Source organism: Tympanuchus pallidicinctus, unplaced genomic scaffold (genome assembly GCF_026119805.1).
Source record: "Tympanuchus pallidicinctus isolate F22 unplaced genomic scaffold, pur_lepc_1.0 scaffold13, whole genome shotgun sequence".
Classification (NCBI taxonomy): domain Eukaryota; kingdom Metazoa; phylum Chordata; class Aves; order Galliformes; family Phasianidae; genus Tympanuchus; species Tympanuchus pallidicinctus.
Window position 1 is genome coordinate 12,903,857 of NW_026294648.1, and position 14,392 is coordinate 12,918,248.

Here is a 14,392-nt window from a genome sequence, read left to right on the forward strand (position 1 = left end):
TAATACCAGGTAAGAATAATCAGCTTAAAAAAACACATACAGCTGGTTGTCATAAAACCTTTAACAAAAGGCGAATTTTGTCCAAAAGGTTCTTTTTCCAAGAATATTTCATTATGGACTTTGTCTTTACTTAAGAAATGTTCTCTTTACTTAAGAAATTCCTTCCCTAAGCTTGTATTCACAGTTCTCTGTCATGTTAGCCTTGAAGAAAGAAGTTTTCTAGTTCTGACAATGTGGTGAAATCTGAAACAATCAGACTCAACAACAGCTTCAATGCTTGAAATGCTTAGCCTGAGGGGTAAAGTAGCCAACAAAATTGTCTACCTGCCAGAATACTTGTGAAGCAGGCAGAAATAAGAAGAATACTCAGGTACCAACCAAATCATACTAACAGTAAACCTGGACAAAGTAAAAAGGTCACCTGCATAAAAAGATGCAAAATTGATCAAAGAAAACGTCATTGATTTCTGAAATTAATACAGCTCACATGACAGAAAATTAAAACAACAATCAGGGTTCTTATTTTTCAGAAGAAGAATGAAATACAGATAAAACATGAACGTGGAGTGCTACACCTACATTTTTTCATTTGAAGCAACTTAATTTTTAGGATTTTTCACATTTCAATTTTATTTTTTATTTAAACGTAAAATAAATAACCCATAATTACCTGGATTTTTTTCCCCATAAGTAAAAAATGTAGTTAGTTCATTTTTATGAGAAATTGGAAAATCAGTATTATTGCAGTTCTTCAGCATCACTGGTTTGGTCTACTTGATGACAGCATCTGAGACAAACATTTCTCCGTCTACATATCAAATGCTGGTTGATTCACAGCTCATGCTATGCAATCAGAAAGGTCAATACAACATAGACAATTTTGTTTCCATTTCAAAGATGCTCATTTACAAAGCCAAGAAGGAGCCCACTGATATACTTCATTCAGTTTTGTCCTAGCAGTCTTCAAGACACTCAGTCTTAAGGGGGATCTATCATGTTCCTCACGGGGTCTTCCAATTTGTGTTTAGGAATAAGGCATCCTATCTCTGCTCCAACATTACTGTCTCTTTCTGCACGCCAGAGAAGTTCTTCCAGCTGACATGGCTAGCTTTTTTGAGGAGTGCACCAGTTTCTTCCCTGAGCAAAAATTCCTTGATTCAAAACCCAGCAATCAGGAAAAGAGAGAAAAGAACTGCTCACTATGTTTTATTAAAAAAAAAATGCCCATTCATACACACACAAGTTACTTATACATATAATCATAAGGAATAAACTCTGCTGCCTTTTACATAGTCCAGAAACTCTCCAGATACCAGATACTAGCTTTTTGAAAATGAAGAGACATTTAGAAATTTTTCACATGCAAATACCTTGTATATTTTGGATAGATGCTTGAGAGTTGATTTGTCCTTTAATATGCCCTACAGTAGTAAAATTCAATAAAGCAACAATCCAGGCACATTTTTCATTCCAGGAAATCTCTGCTGCGGATGCTCTTTCTTTCCTTTCCTGCTTTTTCTATTGATTGCCTCTTCCACAGTTAACTAGAAGCCACATATCTCTTGGTATGATGCTAAAGCCTTGTTTTTGTGTTTTCTTATTTTTAATAGGCTAATTTCCTTTCTTGGAATGATTTTGCAAAATGTACAACATCTAAAAATGCTAGGAACAAACTAAAAATTTGACAGTTTGTAGATTTTCTGTCTGCTTATTAGGCACAGTGAGTTTGATCTAAATGAGTTCTGCGTTCTCCCTTTGTTTCCCTCCCTATAATCTCTCTCACTCACATGAAATTCATATATGAAAAGAAAAAAGTCTAACAAAGGAAAAAATGTTAAATCACTGTTCTGCTTTAGATTCTCAATCCCTTGAGTCATTCCCAACCCATGAGCGCTTCTTTATTCCTTTCATTCCAATTACTATTTAAGCATCAAATGAAATAACTAGCAAAGGAAATAAGTTATGCAACATATAGCATTCCCCTGGAAATATTAAGTAGCTTTTATAATACGATATTTGACAATGCTGAGAAACAGATAGAAGCAATTAACATCAAATTGTTACTTTTCTCTGAAGGAAAATATTTGCTTAATTCAACCATTAAAATGAAAAGAGAAATTTAATTACAGCAGTGTTTTGTAACTGCCTGTCCAGATTAACAAAAAGCACAAATATATCTCTCTGGAGTCCTATTCAATATTAAAGGGAAATGTAGGTAAGTCAGTTGAAGAACATGGTGCACGATGACAACAACTAACTTCTTCACATTCCACACAAGTACTATCACACAAGCGTATTAAGCTCTGCAAACTAAGAACTATGAAGTTTTGTTTTCAATACACACATAATTATTGGAAAATAAGGAAATTAATAGGTCTTTTTTTCCTTTTTTTTTTTTTTATATATTTACACTGCAAATTCAATATATGCTTGGTCTGCAATAGACCATGTTACAATTTTCAGTGTGCTATTTACAGCTCTGAAGTAAGATAGTATCAAATGGGATTTTAACAAAGACAAGATATACATATCAGGACTATTAACAAAAATCCCCATTCCTTAGACAGAAACATTACAATAATAAGTATGGCAGTAAGAATAGTATGCCCTTGTCTTTGTGTGCAGTGGACAAGTTAGATTCACCAAACTCTGTTTCTATTGCATGTGTCATCCCTGATCACACACGAAGCATGTGTCTAATATAGGAAAAAAACTGTCACATTTGCAATGAATGATAAACATGCATATTAACTGGTATTTCTTCACATCCTTCTTTACTGCTGAGCAGGCCAAGTTACATTCAACACAGTCTCAGAAATGCTAAGGGGAAATTGTAATGTACTTACAATTTTAGTCATCTGTGATGAGTCAGTTATATTCTGTTAGTCATATTAGCTAAATAGCTGTTCACAATCTTTCAAACATGATCTGAAAGATCATGCTAGCTAGAAGAAAATCATACTTCTGCTTTAGGCTGCGGCTCACAGAAAGAATTCTGTAGGGTGGGACTATGTGACATGAAGAGGACTGTCACCGCAAATGCACACTGTTCATCAGCACAGGAACTACAGCACCTTTTAAAATTAGGAACCCTTCCACTGGAAGAGTGACAGCTAGCTCTCTCTTCTTTGCTTTTGATTCTGTACTGTCATTTATTTGTAATTATAGAAAATAGCTAATTAAACCAGAGAGCTTGTTTGGTGTGATGCTGGCATTTTCTTACACAGTGAATAGCAAAACACAAACTGCTAGAAAAAAACTACAAAGGGAAAAAAGTAAAACAGAAATAGGTTATGAATCTTAAAATTCTTGTGCACCGAGAGAACAAAGAATGAAAGTTGATTTAATTTAAAGAAAGGTATTTCTACAGACAATTTAGAACCACCAAATATGCAAAGGTCTCTTTCAAGGAGAGTGTTGGAGCATTCTTCCCAGGGTTTGATAAATCCAACTCTAACTGTATTTGAAAATTTATTTGAAGCAGGCAGCTTATCGCCTACAGATAATACAATACAGGAAAAAACAGGAATGCATTAAAAGAGCTGGTTCAGTTACGACTGCAGCTGCTTCCTGTAAATTCCATCTTTTGAATAATAAAATTATTGGGTAATTAAAAGCAATTGCCACTTCTGTTTTCCTACTGATAAACATTATAAAAACCCTCAGAACCACTGCTTTTTCCTGTTTATAGCAAAGCTCATCATCATCATCATTTAGTAAACTGTTCTGTGTAGGGCATTCTGGATTTGCAATATAGGCTTAAAAAAAGAGTTGTAATTGGACCAGATGATTTCTGGTTAATCCAAAAGACCAAAAAAAAAAAAAAAAAAAAAAAATCTATACTACTAAGCCATGCTATAACAAATATGCTACCTTACTGAGATTACTGAGGAAGTTTGCAATACACTGCATAGCATATGTTTTTAGTGCAATCTGTTGTCAAAATATGGTGCCAAATTCTATGGACATTTGAATGTGCTTAACCACAACTATTAAGATGAATTGTATGCTTCTGAGGAGAACTTCCACTTCCAACAAGACATGTTGTAGTTTAAATATTATAAGATCAATTGCTTAACTTACCTTGTCTGTATCTACTGGACGGTAGCCCTGTAGCCCAGCTGGGACAGCACTGCCAGCACTAGTTACAGACCACAGGCTCTGTGCTGCCCTGGTAGGTCCTCAGGAGTGAGGAACGTCAGGCTTTGTTTGAACTTCTCTCAGCCAGCCTGGAGCTTTCTTTCAGCTTGTTCAGTTGTAAAGGAATTTTTCTAGTATTCACTGGACTATGCCTACCTTGCTTTGTTTCTACTTCTCTTTTTAATTAAAAATGAAGCATAGATGAATGTGAGCACTGTATGACTGCAGGGGTCACTAAAGTGGAGATGTAAGACACAGTACAAGGGATTACATGCAAGGGATGAAAAGAAAAGGGGCAGAGGATTACAACAGAGACCAAGGCAAGAGAAGAGCAGCCACTTAAAAAAAATACAGATCTGGGCACTGGTTTTAAGAATAAAAACAGATACCTAGCATATGTGAGACACCTCTATTAATATAGAGATGTAACAGAGACTCACAGACTGATGGAGAAAAACCAAGGCCAAAAGAAGAGTTCTAGAAAACATACTGAAATAGTGGATCTCAGAGCAAGAAGCCTGTATGTAATGCATGGCACTTTGTGCTGGAATGGAACACAGCAGACTTTTCACAGGCTAGTAGGAACTGCCTGGCTTACTTGACAGCATACATGCCAGGAACAACGATCAGCTATCACCAGCTTTGTAACAAGACCATTTTGTCAGCCACAGGCTCTGTCACAATCTATGTTATTAATTTTGCGACCTGTACTGTTCTGAAAGTTAATATAAAATTTATTAGTAGCAGACAAAAATAGAAAATCGTTGGATAAAAGTTTCAATGTATATGGCACAGGAAAGACTTGCTTTCTCTTTCCATTCCAATTCCTATTTAAAATTACGACCAATATTTTCAGCTATTTATTCTAAAGACTGCATAATTTTTCTCCATAATTTATTTGTCTTCTATCTATCAAAATATAAAAAGTGATACAAAATACAGGATTGAAGTAATCCAGATGGATAGATGTTATGATCACAGTAGGTGTAGTCTGAGTTTGATGACCAACAGATTGATTGAGAGAAATGGAGAGCCAAAAGCAATCTAAAATGCTTGAGATGACATTTAACTGATCACGATAAAGTTAAGAAAATATAGGTATCTGGGGAGATTGACATCTGTTTATGGGATGCGAGCCAGCATGAAAAATCTTTTGCCTTTTCCTCTGGCTACTACACAAATCTCAAGCTTTAATATGCAGTACACACAAGTATTAAAAACAAACAACAACAAAGAAACCCAGAAAATTTAAAACTTAAAACAACAGATGTGAAATTTTCTCTAAAAGTCTTAAGAATAGTTCCAGATCTAAAGAATACTTTGAATCCTAAAATAAAATGGAGAAATAGGAAAAGCTGCCTCTTGGCAAAATTCAAGGAAATCGTTGCTCTGTTGCATTGTAGTAGGACCTACTGCCTTTAGTGGGAAGATGACAGAATGCATCACACACAACCCGAAGCTGCTTCTTTATCACATCATCAGGTCAGAATCTGAGAACCTGTGCTCTCACCTGTCTCTAAGGTTACTTCTGCTTCATATTTCTAACATCCTTATACAGTGAACTGTATGTTTCCAGGTCAATGCAGAATTTTTGTTTGTTTTGAATATAAAAGATACTGTGAATCTCAGTTTCAGTTCAGACAGAGAAAGACTAACACAAGCATGGAACTAACGTTAGAAAATAAGAAAAGCAGTATTGCTGAAGAGTGAAGTATGTACTGCAACAATCGCCACTGATGTGACTGATTTTTGTACATTACAAAGAAATGTGCTTACGAAGTAATCCATTTGAAAGCAGCAGCTCTTATCTTCATATACAGCTAATTTATTAAAACAGACCACAAGAAAATGTTGTAACAGTGAATGCCACAATGTTACAGTCTTTTTATACAGCAACATTTAATTTTTTACTATGTTAATGTGTTAAGTTAAACAATAGAAGGAAACAATCAAATACTCATTGTATTCAAAGAGCTCCAAAAGATCAATTATCTTTATATGGGGAAGAAACTACTATTGATTTCAACAGTGTTATTCAAGGTCCATTTAAGCATGAAATGCACAACATTTTATTTTTTTAACAGAAAAAGTAATATACCAATGCAACCCAAAACTTAGCTCTGATCAATGGTATATGGCAAGCAGAGACTACTGGTTTCTTTGTTATGTGGAAATCTGTCCAAAATCAATCTTCTTAACTCAAAGAAATTAAAACATTTCTTTTTTATTACTTTTACAAAGAGACTCTACCAAATGCAAGGTAGAACATACTTATAGCATGTCACCAAGAGAGAACACTGGCCAGACTGCATCTGTGTGAGTCAGTGTACTTCAAAAAGCAAAGGGAAGTCACTTTCAAAGCAGTGTCAACTAAATTCAAACAATACTTTTTCCCATACTTTGGATAATTTAAATGCATGATTCTACATAAAACCTTATTTTTTTATAGTATTCCAAACTTCTCTGCAGCTTGATAAGAACTTAAAGCAAGACAGAGAAAAGTTATTCATGGTTGAGGCTAAGTCTGGGAAGAAAATCTGACACAAATATAAGATTATCTGCAGCATTTCTCTAGCGTCGACTGACAGCCTGCTTGATTACAGTCCTTTTCTTCAGTCAGAACACAGCTATACTCCCAAATGGTCGTGTGACTTTAATCAAACTACTTTGTCTTCAAGAACACAAAAAAAAAATGGGTGCAAAATTGGGCTGTAGATTTTTATTAAGCTCTACTATCCAGAGGAAAAAAAAAAAAAAGATATTGAAACTGATAATACTTAACTGACTGTGTAGACCACAGTATCAGAAATAAAACTGCAGAGAGAATCTAAAATTTCTAAAATTGCTTTAGAGATCTTGACAATTACCATAAGAGAAACAATTACCCATTTTGCAAAGAATATTATTCTCTGGGGGAAGACCAATTAGGAGGCATAACTTATAATAGGCTATTTAAAACTTATTACGCTAAATTTAGACACAGAACCAGTTTTAAAGTCAGGCCATTTCCAGCATGTAGGCAAAAACCCATCTCTTAAGCAAGCTCTGTTCAAATGGACAAGTGCACCTTAATTGGTTGTTTCCAAAGTAAGAGCATTGGCATAAGTTCTGTGCCACAGCGATTCTTTCAGTGACATTTCTTAATTTAGATTCTTTATTCAAGCTACTTACAAAGGGAAAAAATGAGACTGACAATCAATGCACATAGTAGAGTCCTTATGATGAAGTCACAGTAGAGATAAAGACTGATGGCTTCAATTCATAACCACTTAGTAATTTCCTTTCATCTACTTGGTATCTTCTATCATATATCTATTATGCATTTTTAATTGGGTAAGTATTTTAGCCATAGGTTAGAGAGGGACTAGAAGCCAATCAATTTCATGTGTTCTTGTTTTGTCCCATTTACATTTGATTTCTGTGTTCTAAGTGTTTCCTGCTTTGATCACCTATATCCTACAACAGTCTTTTAAAGGTCAGAACAAAAGGCAGAGAACCGGCAGTCCTGTGGACACTGGACATTGGTAACTGAGCCATAAAATTTCTGCTGTCTCAAGCAATCCAATAAGTAACTGTACAGCTGAATTGAGTGTCTCATCTTTAGCCCTTATGAGGATACCACCAGGAAAACAGAGCATAGTGCAAATACAAGACTGAATCTGGTCTAGATTGAAACTGCATTCTTGGTGTAACGTCTTACACATGAATGTTGCCACCAACTCTGCTGAGGACGCAGTATGCAAACCTGAGCATAACAAAACAAAGGCTTCGTGATTCTAGAAAACCATCTTAAAATTTCAGCTAAAATTGCTGTTGTTTAACAAAAACAAAATAAAAGCACCTGTATTTTGCTTCTGTGAAGAAACTTGGTAAGGAAGCAGATAAAATGTATACTGTACCAGATAAATACATTTCTTATTAAAAGATACTGAGTGACAATTCTCACACAGTCTTTGTAGCAAGCTGCCTAACGAACAGTGAGAATTCTTTAATGTTAATGAAAAAAAATCATGTCTAAGTCTTCCTGAGACACGTCTTTCACTATGTGACTATCACTCGTTCAATTGCCACAATTCCCTCAGCTGAAAGAACAGCTGAGCTTGTCAGCAGTCTAGTCACAATGTCAGAGATTAGCTGAACTGCTCCCATTAGAGTTAATGGAGTTACCTGTTAAATCCCTACATGTTGGGTTGTCAAGCTTTTCTTAAGTGATAATATCCTTGCAAGCTTCCAGTTACCAAAGGTTCAAAATGAATGGTCTGTTTTTTTCTCTTTTGTATTAGATAAAATGAAGTCTTTGTTATTTTAAAAATCTATCTTACATCTACTTCCAATAAAAAGAATTTTCAAGGGTTTAGTGAACATTCTAATGACATCCAAATAGCACAATAATAGATTCTATATTTCAGTGACTTGATGGAGAATTTTACTAGAAGAATAAAAGCCATAAGAAAAGGTTCTCTGGATATCTCTATCCCACGTGCACATATGTATCAACACTTACTGACAGGTAGTATGTACAAAAGAAAGCAGCAGACTTCAGATGAATTAGCATACTGTCTTTCTGATAAGGAAGAATAAGGAGTCTTACAATCTTGTTTTACAGCTACAGAAATTACACTTTCCCTACTAACTTTAAATCTCAACTAGCCATATGTAGCAAGTCCATCTGTTTTTACCAAATTTGACTATGACATCTTTCTATGCATATCATAATTACATATTGATATTGAATGTATTCCTGCTTGCTGAAATGTTTAACTGGAGCTCTGTGGGACAGTCTTTTATGCTAATTAGTGGTTTGAAGAGCTATGAAAATAGTCTTGTTATGATAGTGAGGACAACAGACTTTTAAGAACATCCACAGGTTGTTTTTTTTTTCCTTTTTTTTTTTTTTTCCTCCTGAGTTTCAAGAAAGGAGTTATCAATGCAGTAAACAGGGAAAAGAAAATGAAACTGTGTCTATGGCAACCATATTATCTCCAGTTTGCACATCTATGGCTTTTCAATAGATTCTAGAATTTACACTCATTTTTACTCATGTAGGCCAATTAAAACCTTTCTCTGAACTATGCCATTATTTCAGAAACAATACCCACTATGGAACTGGATATGTAAATTCTAATCTAAGAAGCAAAAATCTTTTCAGAAGAAAAAAAAAGAAAAAAAAGCAACCCACCATGTTTGCTGAGCAAATTACTTCCTAGAAAGTTTCTGTGTATGTTGCAATCCGGTGTAAATTCCCATATTGTAAGAAGATCAGAGGAGCGTGATGAAAAGAAGACAAAAAAAAAAAAAAAAGAATGAAGCTGTTCACTAAACTGCTGTAACTCACAGCCTGAGGGAAAAAATGCCCTAGTGTAAGACTTTGAGGATGAGCCCACAAAGATAAGAAATCAGAAACAACAATAACAAAAAAAATGCAAGTATTTTGGTGATGAGGGCAGAAACTCTCTTGGGTACGTTCACAGATCAGTCACGGAGTGTGATGTCACCGATGTGAGTCTGCTGAATCATACATTTCAATTCACTTTACAACATATACATCTACTTACATGTTCCTAAGAAATATTACTTTCATCTATGTTGTCCCTAAAAACTTTTCCTTTAAATATTCTGACCAGTTTATTATTTAATATTTAATTAAGGTAAAAATCAGTATGAATTTAATAGTAGTGCTGATGTCCAGTCAATAGAGGTGGTTTCATTATATAGTGGCTTAGTACTCATTAGCAATGACACACTGTAGTCCAGATAGTAGATGTCAGGAGCTCAATTATTTATTTACTAAGGAGAACTAAACATTACTTACATAGAAACCATATTTTTGTTTGAGAAGACACAGAACTGTGCGACCATCTACTAATATAAATTTGATCTCTATTTAGAATAAAGAATAGTTTATCTGGTTTTAGGCATCAAAGTGCTACTGGTGTTAGCTAAAATAAAAGTGTGATCTCATCTGGAATCAGATGTTGCCATCTGGAATGGATGTTTTTTTTTAATATCTAGATTTACTACAGTTGATAACGTAAAGCTGTAGCATCATGGCAACATACAACACATATAAGGTAAGTTTAAGTATTAAAAAGCTTAGTTGTTTTGGAGATCATATTTCCTCATGCCTATCACAAGAGCCTTCTAACAGTGGTATTTAGGATTATGAAAATAAGAATTTGATATAAGAAATCAAACATACTTAAAAGGAGTGTTTGCTGGTTACTATGGGAATGCAAAAATGCATTATTTTCATACAGTAATTCAATGGCATAAGGCTGCCAACCTGCCACTCTCAACTTGTTCTCAAAGGAACTTTCTAGAGACCTTTACTGGCTTTTTTATTTCCACGATGTGAGCTCTGCACAAGCCAGTTGAGCATAGCTACAGCCTGATCTAGATCTACCTTACAGAAATACGAAAGCTTTTCTTTTCTAAGTAATCATTTATTGAAACTACAAGAAGAAAGAGTAGGAATTGGTGATCTTATTAACTTTTAGAGCACTTCCTCCTGCTTTGTGCCTTTTCTATCCCTTTAGAAACATGACACAACTCTTCAGTGTTTTAAAACAAATCCTGTTTCTTGGCCCCTAAACCATATAGAGAATTAAATCTTTATTATTAAGTCTTCTCAGACTTCTCAATGCTTAATAAAAAATAATGACAGTTAAAACTGTTTTAATACTCACATTTCAATCCCTTGCCTGTCTCTTCCCTCTCATGGGTACCATTTTAAAACGTGTTTCTTTTCCTAGGCTTCCTTTTACACTCTTTAATGAGCGACAGACTAGTCTCTTAACTGTCCTCCACATAAATGGATTGTTTCACATGAAGAGAGATCCCCAGGTATGTGTTAGAAAAGCTGTAAGCAGTTGCGTGAGATGGGATGAGAGTAGAAACGTAATTCACCTGCTCTTAACAGCAAAAGCACCAACTCTCTGCAGCATTTATTTTGACTCCCAATGAAAAGACCCTTTTAGCTTGTCGCATCTTTTATTCAGGGACTCATTTTCTGTTAAGCATTAAAAGTCAGTAGAGTGTGAGGATTTGTTCTAAGGCTTGCTGAGATGTTACTCACACAGAAGGTGCAGATCATTTCTGCTGAGTAAAGCCACAGGGGATGTTTGAAATTCCAATACATCTTACCCCACCCAGCACACACAGGCCATCATTACTTCATTACCATCATCACCATTCATTAATTCCCTCCATCCTACTTTGCTATATATTTTTATGCACCTTTTCTTCATTATACTCTAACTTAAAAAAAAAAACAAAAAAACACAAACAACAGCATTAAAAGCAAGTGAAGTATTTATGTTTACATTACTATTCAACAGACAAAAATGGCCAGTGGTGAAGTACGTTTGTGAGATGACCAAATATTATTTTGACTTCACTATCAGATCAGGCCTCTCAAATGATTGTCCCATACATACATATATATATGAAATGTCTCAAATATATCCTACTTTAGGAACCCTTTATCAATGACAACACTGTTGGTGCCTGTACAGGTAATGACCTCATGTAATTGCAATGCAATGAGCACAGTACAATCAGTATTCTTTCTCATAGTCAGACAAATTACAAGTTTACATGCTTATGGATAGAACTGCATTACATGAGGGGAAAAACGATAATCTTCCCTCTTTGGGGCATTTAAACCAACGAATCAATCCTCTGTAAGAGATCACGTCAACTCTCATTGACTCACTATTTGGCAAACTCAAATGCAAAAATTCTGAGGTCTCTTTATTCTATAGTATCAATTCTATTTAGGGTGAACAAATAATACAATGTGATTTTGAAAAAAAACCCACATCTTCAAAGTTGTAAGACTGAACTATAACATATAATAGTTGTAGTGTTACAAAATATGCCTGCTTAATTATCAATGAATCTTTCAGATGTAATAATTTGCCTTTCCAAAGCAGTATACTAGGTATAAACAAACAAACACACACAAAAAAGAGCAATTTGCTGAAGTAATGGCTGAAGTCCAGACTTATACTAGCAAAACATAGTGTAATGTTCCCTTGGCAATGGGACAACAGAAGGTATTTCCCAGTTATTCAATAATCCTTAGATGTCTAAAAGTGCTAACCCAAATTTACATAGCAACATTGAACAGTCTTCTGTTCTACAGAAACACTATCTGCTGTTTGGAAAGAGTGCAGCCTATAGGGCACCTCCATGAAGCTAGGAAGTGAATGACTTATGGAGCTCAACTAATCTACAATAATGTTTTCAGTACTGGCTGCCATCTACAGCTTCAGGCTCTGTGAACTCTTGCTGCCTTAAGACTCCCATCAAAGAGGCTGTCCAGGTTGCGAAGGTAATTCTACAGTAGATGATAGTAATCTAAGCACTAGAGACAAACACAACTTTCTTTTCTTTGTTTCTTATCACGTACTCCTGTGGCTCTTCATTCAAAATATTGCCTACTGCAAATTTATTTCCTGAGCATCCATCCAGGATACAACATTAGACACCTAACTTAGGGTTGGGAACTTCATGCAGGGATCTAAGCTCCTGAAGCATTTGTGTACCTGGGCATTCATGTCAGGAAGTTCCATGGAAACAGTCATGTGCTGCAAACTTATCTGAAATATAGATCCTATTGAAAAAATCAAAGAGGATGATTCATTCCTTGTGCATACTCATGACAAAACGTCAGTGTTCCTTAATGTATTATATTAGAAAGAATTTCAGTCCGATGCGTATATATTAACAGATAGATGAGCTTAAAAACAACCTTGAAAAATAATCACAAGTTTTATTTTTCTTGTATTGTCTGATCACTAAAAAGCATCTTTAAAAATTTATCTTGTATTACGGAGATGAAGAAAACATGCCTTCAGTGATATTTGATTGCTTCTTGGTAGGTAATTATTTGTTCAAACAAAATAACACAAGTTTACTTTTCAATCTTTTGCTGCCACCTGTTGGCAAAGAGCATACAATGAAAAGAAGCCATTTGTTGGTATGAAATAACAATAGTAGCTAAAATGAAATGCTTGATTACATTACATGAAATGCATAATTATTTGTGATTACAGTTGGATAATTGAGGCTTCTGTATTCTTCATCAGCTACAACCTTACAAAAAGGGTGAAAGCTGGAACTTAACAATCCCCAAATTCCCAAATCACAGAACACTTGAAGAGATTTTCTCAGAAACAGGGAAGAAAAAAAATCCAAAACAAACAAATCCAAATCAAATAAGTAAAGAGAAGGGTCATGCTTTCAAAAGACTGAAGATACAGACAGTATTTTTAGTTTTTCTATTCAAGCTTCATGCCCACCCTGAATCTGTTCCAATGGGAGACTGCTCCTATACCCACATGTTTTTGTAAGCCTGGACAATAGACTTTACAGCACAAAATGTAGCTAATCTCCAGCTAGGCAGCCTAGCAGGTGGGTTATTTATTAATTATACTGATCTTTTCATAAATACAGCTTTTTCCATCTTTCCTTCCAATAATTCTGAATCTGATCTAGATGAACAAGTACCAAAGATAAAGGCTTACAAAAAACTAAGAATTAGTCAAGACTGTAGAATAGCTCAAAAGAGAATTTAAGTGGTGATGAAAAGATTAATGCCATGTAGCAGATATGACTTGTAATAACGACAAATAGATGGCATAGGCCACACAACACTCAACTGATCCCCAGTTTCAAGCAGTAAAAAGACAGAAAATGAAGAAAAAGTACCTTCTGATCCTATCTGAGTCAAAAATACAAACATTTGTGTTTGGCTTTGATAGACAAACTTTAGACTGAGCCCAAATTGATGACTGACCTACGAAATCAGTCCTTTGTTAATATTTTGTTTGATTATTAGTAAAAAAGATTATTGTAAGTTATTTAAATGTGACTGCACTTATCCAAATGACAACTTGCAAAAGTATTAGGAATCAAAGTAAATGGCTTGCAAATGCTAGCATTCCAGGTTTAGACATTTTCTAAGGCACAAGTTTGATGGATACATTAAAGATAAATTGAAAGAGACAAAGGAGCGGGTCAATTCGTTCAATTAGAATAATCTGCTTAGTAAGTTTTTACAGTAACCTCAAGTAAAAGTTGTACTGAGGTCATGTTTTTGCACAGGCAGCAAGTCTTTCTGTCCTTTAAATACCATCTGTTAAACTCTGAATAACACAAAAGCAAGAACTCCATTGTCAGCAAAGAACTATATATTTTGGTTTACTTTTTATTAACTTCAAAAGAAGAAATTCCTCCAAGAGAATAA